We start from the raw sequence: 19,961 nt of genomic DNA, 5'->3' as shown, positions 1-19,961 counted from the left end.
TTCATCACTTTTTGCTTATTAAAAATTTAAAATTGATAAATACCAGAAAAATTAATAAGTGAAATTCATTATATATAATAAACTGATGCTTGAGTACTTGACACAGAGTGAATCTGGCTGCTGTTGACTTTCTATAAATACCAAAATTTAGTGATTGTCCCTGAGCTATTCATTAAACTTCAAAAGTCAATGAATAATGAATAGAAAATCCATTTGTTCATTAACTTGAGAAATGAAAAATATCTCCCTCCCCTGTTACGTCCCTGATTAATTTGGCTCTGAAACAAGTTAGCAGGTCTATAAACATTCCTCCGGGCTATTTCTGGTCAAGAACCACCACTTTTCTCTGAAGTGATGTGAGTCTGTGACACCCACTACGTTAGAACCCAGCCTGGACAAGGTAGGCTGCCTGGGGCTTCATTCAGGGGGGTTTTGCTACAGGGAGGATCCAGGATCCTTTTACTACAATATAGCGGAATGTGCCCTCAGCACCCTTGTGACCAATAATCACTGTGTGCAAGGCAGAGACTGATTTGGGAACCCAGATTTTATTTAGCTATAGTCGATAGGCCATGGAAAAGACATTTAATTTTCTTGATTCTCAGTTTGCTCATCTGCTATAAACAGAAGAGGAAAAATAAGACTGCAATGTATTCTATGGCTTCCGTAAAGAATTACCTCCAATTTAGAAATCACACACGTTGGGGTGCCTGGGTGGCTCAGTTGGTTGAGTGGCCGACTTCAGCTCAGGTCACGATCTCGAGGTCTGTGAGTTCGAGCCCCTCGTCGGGCTCTGTGCTGACAGCTCAGAGCCTGGGGCCTGCTTCCGATTCTGTGTCTCCCTCTCTCTCTCTGCTCCTTCCCTGCTTGTGCTCTGTCTCTCTCCTAAATATAAATAAAACATTAAAAAAATTGAAAATAAAATAAAACCACACACGTTTATGACCTTACACTTCTGTAGGTTTGAAGTCACACACAGGTCTCGAGTGGCCCAAATCGCTGTGTTGACTTCCTGGCCTTTTCCAGCTTCTAGAGTCGGCCCACATCCCTCGACCCATGACCCCCTTCCAACATCTTCAAAGCTGGCGACAGCAGGCAGAGTCCCGTTTACACCATCACCCTGACCTTGCTCCCTTGGTAACACCTTTCTCTGACTCTCCCATTTTAAAGAGCACATGTGATGACTTTGGGCCCTTCTGGATGATCTCCCTGTTTTGAGGTCAGCTGATTAACAACCAGAATTTCACCTGCAACTTTACCTCTCTGTTGGCCATGAAATCTTAACATAGTCACAGGTTCAAGGAATTAGGATGTGACCTTCTTTGGGGGACTGATATCCTACCTACCACATCTTACAGGATTGCTGTGAGGACCTGAGAGGCTGAGGTTAAAAAGTCTTGTGTAGTGGCCAGTGCGTATGAGGAGATTAGTAAATTGTAGCAGTCCTTGCTGTTTGTTGTTTCAAAACCTGATCCTCGTAATCAACTTAGGAAGCTGGACATCTGTTATCACCCCCATTTTACAGAAGAATAAATTGAAGTTCATAGAAGTGAGGAAAATTGCCCAAAGCTAGGAGCTAGCCAGCAAATGGAGGGGTGGGCTCTTTTTTGGATCCTTTTCAGTAAATCTTGCCTTAGATTCTTGGGTGGGATCAAAGGAAAATTTTGAAGGACAAAGCAGTTTCTGACTTTTGGGAAAGGACGTCAAAGCCCCCAGTCATGCCTCTCTGCTGGGCTGGGCCAAAGCTCTAATGGAAGGCATTAGTCAAATTGGAAACAGGCTGTTCTCATTAACCACAGAGAAAAACCCCATTTCACGCCCAGATGGAAAGCATCCCGCTGTTCTCAAACCCTGTTCCCCTTGCCTGTGGTCTGACTTCAGATCATTCCCCCAACCCCTGCTTCCTGGGGCCTTCATGGCTCACCCCAGGGACGGCGTTGCAGTCTGATTTCTGGAGGCTCCCTGGGGCTCACAGTGGGGCTGGGTGTCGGTCCCCCAGTTCGCCACCCAGCAGGGACAGCAGATTCGCCGAGAGGTCGCTGACCTCTCGCCGAGAGGTCGCCGAGAGTGGGGGACATGCTCCCAGCTGGGCTGTAGGAACTGGGTTTTGCAGACAGAAGGGTGAATGGGACATCCTTGTTATAATCGACACTGGGCAGGAGAAAAGAAGACAAAATATTTAATTTTTTTTTGATGTTTATTTATTTTTGAGAGAGACAGAGCATGAGTGGTGGAGGGGCAGAGAGAGAGAGGGAGACACAGAATCCGAAGCAGGCTCCAGGCTCTGGGCTGTCATTGCAGAGCCCAATGAGGGGCTCAAACTCCTGAACTGTGAGATCGTGAAGTGAGCCGAAGTCAGACGCTGTACCAAGTCACCCAGGTGCCCCTCCCAAGAAACATTTCTTGATCGCCATTTTGGGAGCGAGCATGGGGGACATGGAAATGTTAGGACCACATGTTGGCCTTTAATGAGCTCCCAGCCCAGGGGAGCCCACAGACAGGCACATGGAAACCCATGGCAGGGCTGAGGCCCTGCAGAGAAGGCAGGAGACAGGCCATCCGTTCTAGTATAGGTCAAGTGTGTAGGGGCAGGAAGACAGGAAAGCACACCAGACCTACATCCAGGACAATCCGTTGTGGAATCATTCTGTCACAGACAAGCGATGCCGTCTGAACCTCAAGCTCCTCAGACCTACAATGGTAGGAAGTGCCTGCCAACACTGGGCGAACGTAATGGCTGATAAGATGTTGTCTACAATCTAGAATCAGCTATCATCCAGGAGAGCAAGATCTCTTCTCTGCTGAATCCCTAGTAGAGCCATGCCTGGCATATGGTACACAGTCAATATCTCCCAAAGGATGGAGTAAAATGAACCAGCTTTGCAAACAACAAAATGCTGACCAAATGCAAAAGACTTTCTAAAGTTTGAAAGAAAACTTTACGTGCAACAACGTTCGCTCAATAAAAAGTGGAAGCAAGCTAATGGCGATAAGTAAAACAGACCCATACACTTGGGGTATTTTGCAGGCAATGATAATTGTGTTCACCAACCCAAGAAGAGATGGAGAAAATGTTTATCTTATAAAGACAAGTGGACGAAATATAAAATGCTCAATCTTATATATGATATTTTCACTGCTGGGTACAAAAAATAAGTTCCGCAGTTTCTTGTTAAAAACCTATAAAGAGGAAAATCAAAGCATAAAGGGAAACATATTACTCTGTTAACAGAGTATGTCTCTGGCTGGTAGGTGAGTAATTTTGTTTTCTTCTTCCTGCCTCAATATCATTTCCCGATCCTTTCAAATGAGTATATATTACTTTTGGAATGGAACAAATCATAAGCCTGTTAAAGTCCCGGCCATGTTTCTTATGAGGATGTGTACAGTGAATATTCTCTTCATGGTCACTAACTTGGTGTTCTTATGCTGGCTCATTGAGGACGGCACCTCCTCTACCAGGAAAACAAATCGGTTCTGTGTCACAGACTCATTGCTGCTCAGAACCGGGATCCTGGTCACTGCCGTCACTGCACGTTATCTTATTTGAGTCACGGTATCCCTGGGGTTAGCCTTACTTTAATACCATCATAACTACCCTATTGTGAGTCTTTCTCATGTCCCAGACCCTGGCCAAGCATTATTTATTACAGGCTTCACTAGAAGCCTGTAGCAACCATGTGCATGGGGAACAGAGCCAGTGCTCACAGAAGTTAGGTGACAAAGTCACTAAGGTAATTGGAAGTTGCAGAACCATGATTCGAATCCTAACTTTTGTCTTACTTTACTTATTTATCCTTCATTCATTTATTCATCTGTCATTCTCTCCTATGTAACTAATGTACTTCCCCAGTTTTAAAGGGTCGGGTGCTTAGCATATTGACAGCTGTGTGAATCGTGTGACATGCTCCAGGGCAAGTGCTCCGGGAAGTGTAAACCACTAGGGATGGGAGACTCTTGCTGGTGACACAGACCTCCAGGGACACAGGCTGTGACTCGTGACTCATGCCTTCCTTGAGTAGAAGGGCAGGGCTCTACTGAATAGCACAGTGGTCCCTCCCTTCCTTCCCTCCCTCCTTCCCCCTTTCCTTCCTCCCTTCCCTTCCCTCTTCCTCCCTTCCCTCCTCCCTCCCTTCCCTCCTCACTTCCTCCCTCCCTCCTTTCCTTTCTCCTTCCCTCCTTCCCTTCTACCCTCCCTTCCTTCCCTTCCTCCCTCTTTCCCTCCTCCCTTCCTCCCTCCCTCCTTGCCTCCCTCCCTCTTCCCTTCCTTCCTCCCTCTTCCCTTCCTTCTTCCCTCCTTCCCTTCCTTTATTCTTTCCTTCCTCCCTCCCTTCCTTCCTTCTACTCTTGGACAAGTATTTATAGAACACCATAAATTGAGTGCTGCTGTAGGCATTCCAGAATAATGATGAACAAGATAGAAAAGATCCATAGTCTCATGGAGCTGCCTCCCAGGAGTCCCAAGAGCTAACTCATTTCATTTCTCTGCCCCTCACAGAGCGTTGTCTCTATTTCATTCGTTCATTCATTCATTCATGAATTTTTTTAAATTTTATTTTCTCTTCTTTTTGAAAAAAAAATTGTTTCCTGTTTTAAAATTGCTTTGCCCTCTCACCTGGGTTTGGTTCTAACTCACTGTGCTCTTCAAGGCTCATCTCTTTATCCTTCTTGGCCACACTTTCTGTACCTGTGGTCTTTATAAAAAATAAACCAATGTCATTCACCTACTTAATATCTTCCAAGGACTTCCCATCATCACAGCAGGAATAAAATCCCAAATCTCACACCATGACCTATAAATGCAATGCAGTGTTGGGCTAGCACAGTGTCTGGTACATAATAGATGCTCACTAAATACCCTGGGGCAGGGACTGTTTCTGCCCATTTTTGCACCCCTAGAGCCTAGCACAGTGTTGACGTTAATCCCAACATGGCCGTGCAGGGTCACAGGGGTCAAACACTCCCTGGCTCCAAGAGCACCACTCATGATTACAGGCCATGGGAAAGGTGCCCTCGGAGCTGCGCAAGTCACAATCTCTGCCGCTGCACACGGCGTCCCCGAGTCGACGGTAGGTCCCGTTGCGGTCCTATTGTTGCTATCAACTGTGGACACTGCCTCCAGCGTTGAGGCTGGTGCTAAGCTAGGACTTGGGTGTGGCTGGGGTGTCAGTGCTGATGACCTGCTCCACTGTGACCTTGGCCAGTGTTGCCCTTTACTTAATTGGATCTGGGATAAGCAGACCTTTCCTGGCAGCATGACAGAGCATCTCCTGCCCACCTTAATGGCCTCTTGCTAAGAGGAGTGTGTGGGCATATGTATTGGTTTCCTATTGCTGCCATAACAAATTACCCCAAACCCAGTGGCTTAAGGCAACCCAAATAACTCCTTCTCTTGCAGTTCTGGAAGTCAGAGTCCAAACTGGGTCAGCAGAGCGGTGCTTCCTTTAGAGTCTCGAGGGGAGAAGTTACTTCCTTGCCTTTTGCAGTTTCTAAAGACCATCTGCATTTTTTAGCTCATGATCCCACATTAGCCTGACCTCTGGTTCCATCAGGACACCTCTGCCTCTGACCGTCCTGTCCCCTTCGTATAGTAAGCCTTGTAATTACCCCGGACCCACTCAGATTGCCCAGAATGGTCTCCCCATCCTTAATTTAATCACATTTGCAATGCCCTTTTACCATATGTGGCAACGCGATCCCAGGTTCTGGGAACGAGGGTGTGGACATCTTAGGGCGGTGGTGGGGGGGGCACTCTTTTGTCGACCACGGTGCGTGCGTCCCAAAGGAAATTCCCACTCACCCTCTGATTCAATCCAGAAGGCTCCATGTTGTCGGTTCCCTGTAGTCCATCCTCCGATTAGATCCATTGGAAGAAATGGTTCTGCAAAGGAAACAAGTAAGCTTGTTTGAAATGTCGGTTGTCCAGGCTCTGAGATGACCTTAGACCTATAGATCTGAGGTGATGAGGAGCCCTGTTATTCTGAGACTCAAGATTCTCTCTTCCATGAAGTCTTCCATCGACTGAGGATCCCCTTAGCCCCAGGCCGCTCCCCTGGAGAATCTGACTCTGGGGTCTGGGCTGGCACATTCTCATTCACACTTCTCACTCGTACTCAAAGCGTTTCTTAGCAGCAGAAGGGTTTGGAGAACCCCTCTCCCACACTGCGAATCCATACCCTGCCCTCTCTGATCCCCACCCTCTAGCTCAAGACCCCCCCGGAAGAAGGGCAGGGGTGTGGGCACGCATTTACTGGGAACCTGCTGGATGTTGGACCCTGGGCCACATGTAAACAATTTCATCTAATTCCCATGATAACCTGGAGTGTCGGCATCGTAATCTCCATTTGGCAGAGCAGGGAGAGGAGTCACAGAGACGGGTACCAGTGCCCAAGCTGGTAAGGAGTGGGGCTGGCATTACGGCTGCATCTGTCCAAACTAAGCTTCGTTCTCTTTCGCTCCGCAGAAAATGTAGCAACGATTTCACCGGAATGTCTTCCTGAGCAAATAGACATTGAACTGACTCACATGTCATGTACAATAAAATCTCTGACTACGGAGCCCACTAGAGAGAATCCATAAAATAAGTCATTAGGAGGAAGAGTGTGGCTAATGAAGACAGCCCATCTGTAGGGTGTCTGCTGAAACCCGTCTTACTTTCCACTCATTTATTGTTTTCCTTTTAGCCCAAATCATTGGAATAATTGTGTCAATTTTCCACTTTACTCATTGTGTTTAAACACAGCCACGGCTTGCTTTCACTCTCACAGGAAAATCGGACAACAAACAACCCAGCAGAGACTGGACCAGTCATTATTAAGAGAAATAGAGGGGCTGGTAAACGATGTCATTTCAGCCAAACCTCGGGCCTCAATTTCCATTCATGGAGCGAAGGAGCTTAATTGAAAAGCATTATTTGCAAATGGATAAAGAGGGAGTAATATGTAGGAGCCTGATTAAAAATAATGGCTGGGAGTTGAGTTTCCTAACCACATATTCTAAATGTACTGTGTTTTCTTAGAAAGTTAAGGGAACAAATGGCAGAATAATGTACCTTTAAAGCCAACAGTTGCAACCTTGTGGATGGATTTCACAAGAAGTCCTATGGTAATACAACCCTGTCAATTCAAGTTCATCCAAACCAGTGACTGCTGACAACACAGAGCCCACTTTGGATCCTCTGTCCCCTTCTGTCTGCCCCTACCCTGCTCACTCATGCTCTCTCTCTCTCAAAAAATAAATAAAACATTCATAAAAGAAAGAAAGAAAGAAAGAAAGAAAGAAAGAAAGAAAGAAAGAAAACAAGCTTCTCTGGGCACCTGGGTGGCTTAGCCAGTTAAGCATCTGACTTCAGCTCAGGTCCTGATCTCACAGTTCATGAGTTCAAGCCCCGCATCAGGCTCTGTGCTGACAGCTCAGAGCCTGGAGGCTGCTTCAGATTCTGTGTCTCCCTCTCTCTGACCCTCCCCTGCTCACACTGTTTGTCTGTCTGTCTGTCTCTCTCTCTCTCAAAAATAAATAAATGTAAAAAAATTAAAAATAAAAGCATTCTTTGTAGTATTAGAATGAACTAGTAAAAGTAGATAAAGGCCACTGACAGATTAGTACATCTTATTCTACACTGAATAATTTTGTCTATCGTTACCTTTATTGTTCTTAGACACATCTGTTGTAACCTTATGTTTGGTTAGAAAAATATGCCCAGTACAGGAAAATAAGGCCAAGAGAGTACAGCAAATCCTTACAAAGTCATCATAGGCCATTGTTTAACCAGCGCACCCAAGGATCATTTAATTATCTAGAGGAATTTACCATCATTTCATTTTGAAACTTGACAGTCCTGTGTGGTATTTCCTGATTACTTGTCAGCTTTCTCTAGTAATGAGGCAGATAATCTCTGTCCAGTAATAAAAGATAACCTTGAAGGCTGTGATTTTAGTACATTGTAGAACACTAGCTCGTTTTGTTGCTATTGTAGACCATTTATTTCAGGCTGGACTTCCTGGGGACTATTTTGCCCACCACATGTGGAAAGTTTCTCTGATGAATGTGGTCAAGTAGCAACAAACAGAACCAGACCAGATTTAAGTTTTATCTGCGATCCGCTTGATCATGGGCCTTCTCAGTTACCTGGGACAATACGTTCCAATTTATTTCTTTGCATTATTATTTTAAAAATTTTCTTCCATTATTTTACGTTGGGCGCTTACTTGCAATCATGACTTTGGACTCTTACAGAGGGCGCTAAGTATAGCAGAAAGTTTTATTGTTTTCCTTTTTTTTTTTTTTTTTTTTTTTGTAATTTTGGAGATTGGAATTTTGTTTACGGGCAAGTCTGAATTTTCCTGGATGCCCTGAGGGATGAGATTTAGGAGGAACCTATTGTTCTGCTTTTTAAGCAAGATAAGTCATCAGCTACTTCTCCACCACAGTCGGAAAAAACACCTTGAATCACATCTTCATTGATGTGCAAAGAACCACTTGAGTGGTCTCTTTTAGTCACAGAAATGCAAATGAGTGAGTGTCCTTTGGTGCCAGAGGAAGAATATGCAAAGCCGGTCACTAGAAAGGAAGAAGGGTAGGATTACCTGTGGAAGAACAGGTAAATTGAGGTTGTTTAACACGCAGGTACATTGTGTATTAAATTTGTCCAAGGGGGTGCCCTCCAGACTGCTGTCTTATGACCTCGACTTACATCCCCTTGATGGGGTCTTGGAGTGGTCTTGATCATGGGGCTTGATCATGGGTCATGAGACCCCTCAGATAGGGTCTGGAGCTGACGGCCAAGAAAGAATTCTTGAGACGGATTTGGTGCACGTATTTATTAAAGCACGGGGATAGGAGACATAGGCAGAAAGAGCTGCACTGGGGTTGTGAGGAGGGACTAGTTATAACCTTTGGAGTCGGGGGAGGTAGAGACAAAAGGAAGGCCTCCAGAAGGACTTTCATATGCTAAAGAGGGCTCCTAAGATACCAGAGGCCTTGTTATTGTCAAGCTAAGGTTGTTTTCCCTCTAGTAAGGCGTTAACTTGGAAGAGTTGGGAGTTTCTGGAGAAATGTTACACCCTGTATTTGCCTCACATATTTGTCAATGGGCTGCAGGTTATAAATAAATTTAATTTTACCTGCCATTTCCTTCTGGCCTTTGTTCCCCACATAACTACGGAGGAGAAGTGATATTAGGGCTCTAGGAAACTGAGTCCATAGGTTTCTGGAGATTAGGCTATTGATAAAATTGCCTTTTCTTGTAATTTACTAAGATATTTGTAAATTGATGGAGACTCCTGTCCTGAATGACTGTGGTCTCTATCAGTTAACCTTTTGTTTTCCTTTGTTCTTGGGCAGCCAGGAGTGCCCGAGGAATATCACACACACCACACCCGGTGGGGGTGGGGGGTGCGGGTAGGTGCTAGCTTGTGCTGGCCCTCCGCCCACCTCATGCTCCTACATCACCACTGCACATCAACATTCACCCCACACATTTCCATACTTGCATACTTTTGGTCTCATAAAAGTAGTCACTGCAGGGATCGCATAAAGCCAGGCACACCCTCCACACTTAGGACGGACATCGCTGATGACATCACAAATTACCATTTGTCAATGTACCTGTCGAGTATATACTAAGGTGAAAACAATTCATCGGACCTCTAGTAACATATTACTGGTCTGTTTGTTAATAAATTACACAAAACGGTTGACTTCTGCTTACTTTATATTTGTATGAGAGCTGGGATTTTACCTTCCTAAAATAACATCCTATAAAAATATCCTTTTGCAGTTTTGAAACCGTTTGCCGAGATGCCCTGTGGATCCACCTAACAAGCTGGGCAAACACTGATGATTGAGGATGGAAGGGGGATAGCGTTCCACAGGAGGGACCCTGGGCAGATTTAAATTCTAAAAGCCCTATGTCTAGCACAACTTATTCCTTCTTCAGGACGCGGGTGAATGTCCCCTTCCTTTAAGAGCTTGCTCTTTCTTCTGGGCTCCTGAAACATGACATCATTTGTTTACAACGTTGTGATTCTGAGACCATCCTCTTTCTCCACGAATGGAACATGAGAATGGTGTCCTAGAGGGGCAACTAGCTTTGGGTGAGTGTTATTCTGTGCTTACCTCATTTAAATGAATCCTTAAACCAACCTTGCATGGATGCACTATTATGCCCACTTTCCAGATGGGGACACGGAGCATCAGGGAAAGATCTGACAGCTTGTAAGTGGCAAAGCCAGCTTTTGAAACCCAGTGCACAAGGCTGCCTGTTGGGTACCAGAGCTGACTCATCTTCACAAGTGAAGTTCACAGTGTCTGGCACGTCCTAGGAAGTCGATAAGTATTTGTTGAATGGGAGGAAGGGAGGACAAGCGGAAGTGGGTTTTCCCTTTCCAGAGTCTTGGTGTCTGTGCCCCTTCTCTGAATACATCTCAAGCAATTACGCGGCATTTGGGTCCCTTTATTGAATCCCGCTGTTGTCTACACCTGCCTTCTTATTTACTCCTCATGGGTCCATGGCAGGCACTCAGATTCTGAGCCCTTATAGATTGTGCAAACTGGCTGTTAGGTGCTCTATCTTGGGGTCAGTGCAGCCCCCCATGTCCCCCGATGCGGACTAAGCCAGCTGTAGGTCGCGTTGGCTTGTGCTGACACAGTGCTCAGGGCCATTCTGTAGGAAAATCGACCAGGGCACTTTGAGTTTATGTCCTTCTGGGTAGAATTAACAGACGAGACGCAGGATTCCCAGCTAAATTAGAATTTCAGACACCTTTTTAGGAGAGTGTTTCCCATGCACTCTTTGAGGCATACTCATACTAAAAACGCTTTGTTGTTTATGTGAAAATCAAATTTAACTGGCATCCTTACTTTTATTTGCTGTAACTGGACAACCTTACTCCAACAAGGAGGCAGATCCTAGCTTTCTTCAGAGTGCCTTTGACCCCTTCCTTTTCTTTAACTGCCTCCCCCCACATCCAGCCAACTGCTGAGCCCTGTAATTTTCCCTGAGATAACGAACTCAGGCTCCTTTGTCCCTACTCTGGGTCTGGCCCTTATCAGCTTTTGTGTCCTAGAGTGACCCCACCTGCCTGGGGGCCTCCTGCCCCCAGCATCTGCCGAGCTCCCTCTCCCCCAGAGCCAGCAGGTGTGCGAGCTCAGAGCTCCCCGCTTCGTCATGGTGGGGAGTTTCTCCCTGAAGGTTGTAAGCTGGACAAGTCTCTCCTTGTACACAGCAGGTGCTAAATAAGTAATAGACAATCTGAATTGGATACTTGTTTGTACCCTCAGCTGAATAGCAGGCTTCCTGCTTTCTAAAAGACGCTCTGGAACAATTGGTCACGTGGTTTCGAATCTGTTCCGCGCACTCTAGGGGAGATGCAGTAATGTGTCAATTAACTGGTTGATTATGCAACGAATATATAATTTTCATATTCATAAAGCAATCATCTCTTATTAAGATTTCTTCTCCATTTAAATGGAAAGGATCCTTTATGTAGGATGGTCGTACATTACTTTTATATCAGAAGACATGCTATGCGTTTTCTCTCAAACATCAAAATCTTAATTGGAGCGTTTACAGGTTCCAGAGATGCACTTGTGTGACGACCGAAGTTTGTGGGGTGGTTTGGGTTCCCGCAAAACGATGTGGGCAAGCATGACGCCCGCTTGCATGGTGAAAGTCACGGTCACACACACAGGAAGTGGAAGCTTTGAGTGGGCTTTCCTGTTTTAGTCCTTTTGTTCCTTGAAAGAACCCTGGAAGGAGGCGATGCTGAGGTCATTGTCCTCATAGATGTTGTGACTGAGGACAGGGTTGAGCAACTCCCTGTAGGTCACAAAGCCACTGAGTGGACCTCAGTGTCAGTGGGGTCCTAGGGAGAGAGGGGAGGATGGGGTTCCTCATAGAGCTCAGCCTCCCAGTGTCTTGGGGTGCCTGGTCACCCTGAACTTCATTTCTCCCCTCTCCCTGTGTAGATAAGAGGGTCGCACAGGACTGGCGAGCCCAGGGGTCTCTTACTTACAAAGGGCTCGACACGTGTTAGTTATCCCTATTGCAACCAACCCCTACCTCTGAGACCCTCGCCTAGCAAACTTCAGTGTTTTCTGAATCTCAGCACAGCCTGACTCAGAAGTCACCTTTGCCCTTGACCCATGTGCACATCCCGCCTCTCCTGGTCTGCTCTTGGCTTCATCCGCCCAGCCTGCTTGGAACCGAGGAGAAGCTCCTGGTTTGTTTTGTGATGTGCACTCTGATCTCAATGTAAAGCAGAGCAAGCTATAAAGGAAGGGCCACTCCATGATCCCATACCAGCAGATTTCCACTCATCCCTCTGCCTTTGGTTATACCCCAGGGACTTGAGGGAGGGAGGCCAAAGTGTGGATGGATGGACAGGTGGATGGATGTGTCAGGAGGAAAAATGGATGGATGGCTGACTATTAAAATACACAAAAGACTGAAGTGCAAAATTTTAGGTTGTTTGAATTGCTGGGGAGCAAGAATCTCCCATCCCCTCAAGGTCCTTCCAGCAGGACTAAGAATATAGGAGACAGACTAACAGAAGAAAATACGATTCAGTTCGCACGGTATGGGAAATCTACGCAGACATGGAAATTCCAAAGCCAGTCAGGCCAAATGAGGCAGATATGTCACTCTGAACTAAGGAGAAGGGAGGAGGGGTCTGGGACTTCAAAGGGAAGGAATGCAATTCACAGGAAGATGAAACCCAGTCAACGTTTGAGAAACCAATGTGCTGGGCCCCCTGGGGAGCAGCAAGACATAAGGGGCTTGATCCAACAGGCCCGTGAATTCCTGGCCATCCTCCACACTTGGTTACTACCACAATGTAGTTCAGTGTGGTCGCTCTCTTCCTGGAGCAGGCCTTCTACCTAAATCCTTTTCAGGCTGTAGAGGGGGAGGTAAAGTGCTTTTCTTGAATCTGCTGGGTTTTGATTGCCTTTTTAAAAACACTTTTTTGAATGTTTATTTTTGAGAGAGAGAGAGAAGGAGAGAGAGAGAGAGAGAGAGAGAGAGAGAGAGAGATAATGAGTGGGGGAGGGGCAGAGAGAGAGGGAGATACAGAATCAGAAGCAGGCTCCAGGCTCTGAGCCATCAGCACAGAGCCCGACGCGGGGCTCCAACTCACAAATGGCGAGATCATGACCTGAGCCAAAGTTGGACACTTAACCGACGGAGCCACCCAGGCACCCCTTGATTGCCTTTTTTTTTTAAATGTTTATTTATTTTTGAGAGAGAGGCAGAGTGCGAGCCGGGGAAGCGCAGAAAAAGAGGGAGACATAGAACCTGAAGCAGGCACCAGGCTCTGAGCTGTCAGTGCAGAGCCGGATGGCCGGATGTGAGACTTGAGCTCGAGAACTGCAAGATCATGACCTGAGCCAAAGTCAGACACTTAAGCTACTGAGCTACCCAGACGCTCCCCCCTCAATTGCCTTTTAACTACAAATCATCTTCATGGCAAAGTGCACCATATTGGGGTGGCCTGCTCTTGGCCCCTATAGGATCAAGGTGATATAAAAAATATATTAAACCACACTTATTTTTGCCTGGTGACCTAAAGAACGGTTTCGGTATGATATTTAGAAAATGCGGCAACAGTGGAAAGAATTAAAAGCATCTGCACTCCCAACTCCCAGAACCCATCTCGGTTTTGTATACTTTCAGGGTGCAATTTTTTATCCATTTGTTTTATATTTTAAAAAAAGGAATCACACCATAAATCTCTTATAAAATTGATTTCCCATTTAACAGAACATGTTCCTTTATTCTTAAATACATGGAAAGCACCCATTGATAGCTGATTAATGGCTTGCCACCTTTTATTGTATTCAACCGGTGTCCTCTCTGCGGCACAGGAAAGCATTCTCAGCAAGTCTGTGTCACTGCAGAAAATGCAAGGGTGGTCGCCCTGGCATGGCAGGACGAAGGCTATCTCCAAGCCCACTGCTCTGCGCTCCACTCTGAGGATGTGCAGGTTGGACCAGGAACGGACCTCAGCTCTTTCACACCCACTGGGTTATCATGATGAATCAGGGGGCGTCTTGAGAAGGAGGCTGAAGGTTGTTTCACGCATTTGGTCTTTCCTGATTTATCTTGAGATCAAACGATTTGCCCAGCAGAGAACAGCTGCCGGTGCCTCGTCTAGGTCTGTGTGTGCCCAGGTGTGTGTGTGTGTGTGTGTGTGTGTGTACATGCATGTGTGCGGGGGATGTCATGGCAGTCTAATTCTGATAAATAAGCAGTTACCTGCCAAACAGCAGGCAGGAGGGGAGCCGAGGCACCCACGCATGACGAGATGTAGGTGGTTTGAGAAAGCTCGAGCTGTGTGTCTGGAGCACCGGCTGCCTCCCAGAGGTGGCATCCCGCGAGCCAGGGTTCCAGCTGCCAGGGTTCCGTCCTGCTCGGTACTTTGAGCTTTATCCTGCCTGAGAGCACGCTCCCTCCCAATAATAATTAGCATTTGTAAGGCGATTCACAGTTCTTGGAGTACTTTCTTAACTCCCGGTTCTCCCAGCTGTGCTGAGTGATGGGCTCATCAGGGGTCCCAAGGCCAAGACGTGTCCAAAGCCCTTCTTCGGAAGCCTCTTCAGTTGTCCCCACACTGAGTGAGCTGCCCTCGGTGGGCTTCCCATCGTCTTCCATGATCCGTTCACGGACTGGTGAGCCCTGCAGGTTGCTGAGGGCTCCCATGCTCCCAGAGCCAACCACGGTGCAGGGGCCGTAGCGCACCCTCTGTCTGGTACAGGAAGAAACAAACACGTGGACACGGTATTTCCTCCTGCATTCTTTAGGCTGAAACCTACTCCCACCCACACGCTCACGGAAATCAACCTGTCAAATCCGTCTCCATCCATCATTCCCGGCCTCTCTTCCTGCAGTGGCAGAGATGTGAGCTGCCTTCTGAGGCTCTGGGTCTGCTGTAGTGTGAGGGGAGAAGGGACGGCCAGGGGTGCACGCACCCCCGAGGTAGGCTCCGTATATCGCATCACAGGTCTTCAGAGCCAGGGAAGACCTGAATGTATATTCCATGCGATCCTCGTTCACAGGACGCCCAGTGTCACAAAGTCACTGGTCCTGGAAGGGGACCAGAGATGCTCAGGTCCTGGACAGCACTGAGTCCATTACCTGAAGACAGGACGAGAGACATGTAATTCTATCCTCCCCACCTGCCTTATAGATAAGGAGGGCGTTCTGTGGGAAGGAAGTATGGTTGGCCTTGGGAAGAACGAGGTGGGGAAAGATCTTGGAAACTGGCCGAGGGGATTAAAAGAATCCTGTGTCTAAGGATTGTGCATTATAAACTCAAGAATGGATACCTAAAGAAAGGTGTTTCAGAGTCTTTGTTCTTCACATGGAAAGGGTGTAGAAATCAAACTCAAATCTCCTTTGTTCATCCCTTTCAAAGACACAATTCCTGGCCACCCAACTGTATTCCTTGTATCATAGGCTGGAGGCCCACCCCACCTCACAGACAGAGGGGGTCAGTGCCCACAGGCCCATCTCTGGCTGCATGTGCCCCTACACCCATGTGTAATTCACTCAGTGCTCATGGCTTGAGCCAAAGCAACTCTCTGTGGAGAAAGGCACGTGGGTTCTCTTTCCCCAGAAGGTTCCTGTGGGCACAGTCTGCTCCTGGAACCGTGTGACCTCCTCTCTGGGGCACGTGCAAAGGACCGAGTTTGAGGGGCTTCTGCTGTGGATGTTAGACATTTTCAATATGGGGATTTCATCAAACTGCAGACATAAGGCACAGTTGTAACTGTGCTGTGACAGCAAGAGTTAATATTTTCTGAGCATCCTCTCTGTGTCAGAATCTGTAGCAGGCATTGAGTATGGGTTGACCTGTGTCCCTCCAAAATCCATATGCAGGAGCTCTAACCCCAACTGCCTTGGGATGTGACTGTATTTGGAGATTATGTCTTTGAAGAGGGAATTAAGTTCAAATGAGATCACTAGCATGGGCCCTACTCCAACATGGCTGGTATTCTTACAAGAGGAGATTTGGACACCCCCACATAAGGAGGGAAGGCAGTGTGAAGGTGCAGGGGGAAGACGCCATCTATAAGCCAAGCAGAGACTTCTGAAGGTCCTGCCTTCACGGCTGTCAGAAGAACCAATCTTGCTGATGCCTCGATCCAGGACTTCTGGGCTCCAGAGCTGAGAGAATACACTTCTGTTGTTGAAGTTCCCAGTCTGTGGTCCCAGTCTTCTGGCGGCCTGAGCTGACTGGAACCACACTTTACCAATATTGCCTCAACTCATCCTCATAAAGAAAGAAGAATGCTGAGGTAAGCAACAACAACAACAAAACAAAACAAAACAAAACAAAACAAAACCCCAAAAAACAGAATTGTGGCTTCTGGCTCAGTGGGGGGACTTGGAAATTCTCTTGATTTCTCTTGGCCTCACTTTTTACATCTGTTTAAGTAACAATAATAATAATTACCATTATTATTATAAGTGGCAATGGTAGCATGCTTACGTGTGAGGAACACATACCACAATAACCCTGTACAGTAGGAATATCTCTAGGAACGTTGGAAAATGAAGATGTGAAGGTAGAGGGGCTCAGAGCCTACTTAAGAGCACACTGAACAGGAACTCAACCCCAGGCAGTCCAATGCCAGGGCTGAGCTAGCCGGTCAACATCTGGGGTGAGGGGCCCAGACACTCATACCCCTGACCTGGGCTCTGACTTCTGCCGGCCCCTGTGGTATTCCCCGAGTTCTTCCTTACAGACAAGGTGGTTCAGGACACGGGGAGCCCTGGAGAATGTGGAGCTTAGCAAAGTCTTCAGGGAGCCCTGAGCCAAACTGATGAAATGAGCAGGGTTGGCCTGACATTCAAGCCTGGAGATTGGTCCTTTGTCACTGGTTCTGGAGGAAGCACCCTCAGGCAAAGGTCACCGGAGAGCAAAACTGGGGTCCCAGCTCCAGCATTTACTGGTGATGAGGCTTGAATCAAGGAGCCCCACTTCTGTGCCCACAGGGTAACAGAACTTGTGTCTTCCAGGAGGCTTTGGGGAGAACATCAAGAGAAGGTCACGGCAGTTGCCAGGGATATTTGTTCCTTGCCAGATCTCTTCATCTCTGTGCTTAAGTTTTGCTTCGTGTAAGCTGGGGATGATGGTATCTAACTCACAGGTAGCCATGGGGATCAAAAAGGGTGCTAACGGTAAAATCCCTCACTCAGTTTTCGCCAATATTGGATAAATATATCAAGAATCGGGAGCAGGAGGCCTGTTTTTTGCAGGGATGGAGAAAAGGGACAAAGAAGGAAGGCTCCCCTTGTGCACGTGCAATGTGCTAGATGAGATGATCTCTGTGACTGCAAGTGTTACAGTGTCCATATATACCACAAACCTGCAGGAACGCCCATTTTCAAAGAATCCACCTTACATGGACCCATGAGAAGACACAGCCCCAGGAATTCTTGAATCCGCGGCATCTGTGTTTTCCACGCCCCACTTCTCACTGTGGCACGTGCCGGCTGCAAGCTCTCTCTCCCCCAAAGTCCTGGGGTAGGGGGTGGATTCCATGTCCTGGGAGTGACTCCTCAACTTGGCGGTCTCCCTGGCAGCGCTGGGTACTGATGACATGTAACGACTTTGGGATCAGAAAGACCTAGATTCAAATCCCGCCTGAGGAACGTCCTTGCTGAACGTGGCGTTCCACCTATCCAAGCATCAGCGATTCATCTGTAAGTTGGGGAGAATATTGGGACCTGTGTCATCGTCCTGAGGTGAGGATTAAATTGCATAATGTGTGTCACACTACGTGGGACGGAAGGTTAGAGCCTCTCACTTCCGGGTCTCCTCGTGTCCTTGCCCGTGATGTCACCAGGACTGAGCCTAAACTTGACCCAGCCCCACACACCCCCACACCTGTTCTTTCTGGTCACAGGTGTGTTTTCAGCTCCCTCCCTCCCTCCCTTTTCTACAAATATTTATACTTGAGCTTCACAGATCTCTCCAGTTCCGAGCTCTGTCACTCCTTTCCAGTCTGTCATGACCTATCTCTTCATCCACCATCAGGCAATCACCCTACTTCATAGACCCCTGAGCTTCTCCGTTCCTGCTACCTTCCCTTGGAACCCAAGCGCAGTCCAGTGACCTGCTTCTATTCCAGCACATCAAACCAGCCCTATTTTCCTTCTCCTCCTCAGATCCACGTTTTCTGTTTTCCTCAAGCCTTAATTCCAACCCTTCCTCTCCGGGCAGGCGAGCCTGCTTTCTACTTCCCAAAGAAGAGACAGCCCATCAGGAAACAGTTTCTTCTGCTTCAGCTCTCCATCATCTTGCAAGACATGCCACCGTCTCGTATTTCCATCCTGCCTCTGAAGAACAGAGCTGTCGCCACAGGTCCGTCTAGCCCCCACCAGGCAGTGCAACCTCCTTCTCTTGCCCCTGCAGGGACCTCCTCTCCTTCCCTCCCCTTCTCTCCTGTCTCTGCAGTCCCCCCTTTACAGTTCCTTCCTCTCAGTTTATAGACAGCCTCAATCTTGAAAACAATCCCTCCTCCATCCTTGGGGCTCTGTTAGCGATTCTATGCTTTCCTTTCCCAATGAACACTCTTCCCCCAATGATTTTATAGTCCAGTTAAATGTTCAAGAAACAGACTATGGTTCATATTATATAAAGTATTTTTTTTTTTAATTTTTTTTTCAACGTTTTTTATTTATTTTTGGGACAGAGAGAGACAGAGCATGAACGGGGGAGGGGCAGAGAGAGAGGGAGACACAGAATCGGAAACAGGCTCCAGGCTCCGAGCCATCAGCCCAGAGCCTGACGCGGGGCTCGAACTCACGGACCGCGAGATCGTGACCTGGCTGAAGTCGGACGCTTAACCGACTGCGCCACCCAGGCGCCCCTATATAAAGTATTTCAAGGAAGCAAAGATGGGAGATGCTACACCTTACTTTATTAGTTTATGAGGTCCCTTTTCATTTTTATATTCTTTCATCATGATAAGTATACTCTCCAATCCCCATTACCTGTTTCCCTTATCCTCCCACCTCCCTTCCCCCTGGTGACCCTGTTTGTTTTCTATAGTTTAGAGTCTGCTTCTTGGCTTGTCTTTCTCTCTTTTTCTTTTTTTTTTTCTACTTGCTCATTTGTTTTATTTCTTAAATTCCACATATGAGTGAGAGCATATGGTACTTGTCTTTCTCTGACCGACTTTTTTTACTTAGCATTAGACCCCAGCTCCATCCATGTGGTTGCAAACAGCAAGATTTCATTTCTTTTAATGGTGGAATAATATTCCGTGGCACAATTGACTTTAAAACGGTCGTATAACCTTGATTCTACAGCCAAACAAGGTCTACAGCCAAATAAAGGAAAATCTTATTGAAATCTTATTAATGAGCACAATGAGACAATTTAAGTAAAACATTGGCTGTCTGAAGAGGACAGTATATGCAAACAGATGGTACATTGTGACCTATTGGGGTTTATTCCAGGAATGCAAATTTACATCAATATTATGGAGCACATTAAGGCAACCTACTCTATTAACAGAAGTGAAAAGAAAATTCACATCTCTATCTTAACAGAGAAAAGAATATTTCCTAACATTTCAATTACCATTTATTATTTTTAAAGTTGAATAATACAAGAGTAGAAGAGAACTCCAGTAAACCTGTAACTTATGAGTTACACAGAAAATAATGGAAGGAAGTACGCAATACTGAATTGTTCCAAAGCAGTCTCTTTAAAAAAAGGTTAAGGCAAGACTTCTCCCAGTCATTCCTGTGGCCTATGTTCTGCAGGAGAGCCTTGCCAGGAAAGGGGAATAACTGTATAAAACAGGAAAAGGGGGGCGCCTGGGTGGCTCAGTCAGTTAAGTGTCCGACTTCAACTCAGGTCACGATCTCGCGGTCCATGAGTTTGAGCCCCGCACCGGGCTCTGGGCTGATGGCTCAGAGCCTGGAGCCTGCTTTGGATTCTGTGTCT

The sequence above is a fragment of the Panthera tigris genome, chromosome F2, assembly GCF_018350195.1.
Source record: "Panthera tigris isolate Pti1 chromosome F2, P.tigris_Pti1_mat1.1, whole genome shotgun sequence".
Lineage (NCBI taxonomy): Eukaryota > Metazoa > Chordata > Mammalia > Carnivora > Felidae > Panthera > Panthera tigris.
The sequence above is the reverse complement of the archived record's forward strand: the minus strand, read 5'-3'. Positions refer to the sequence as shown.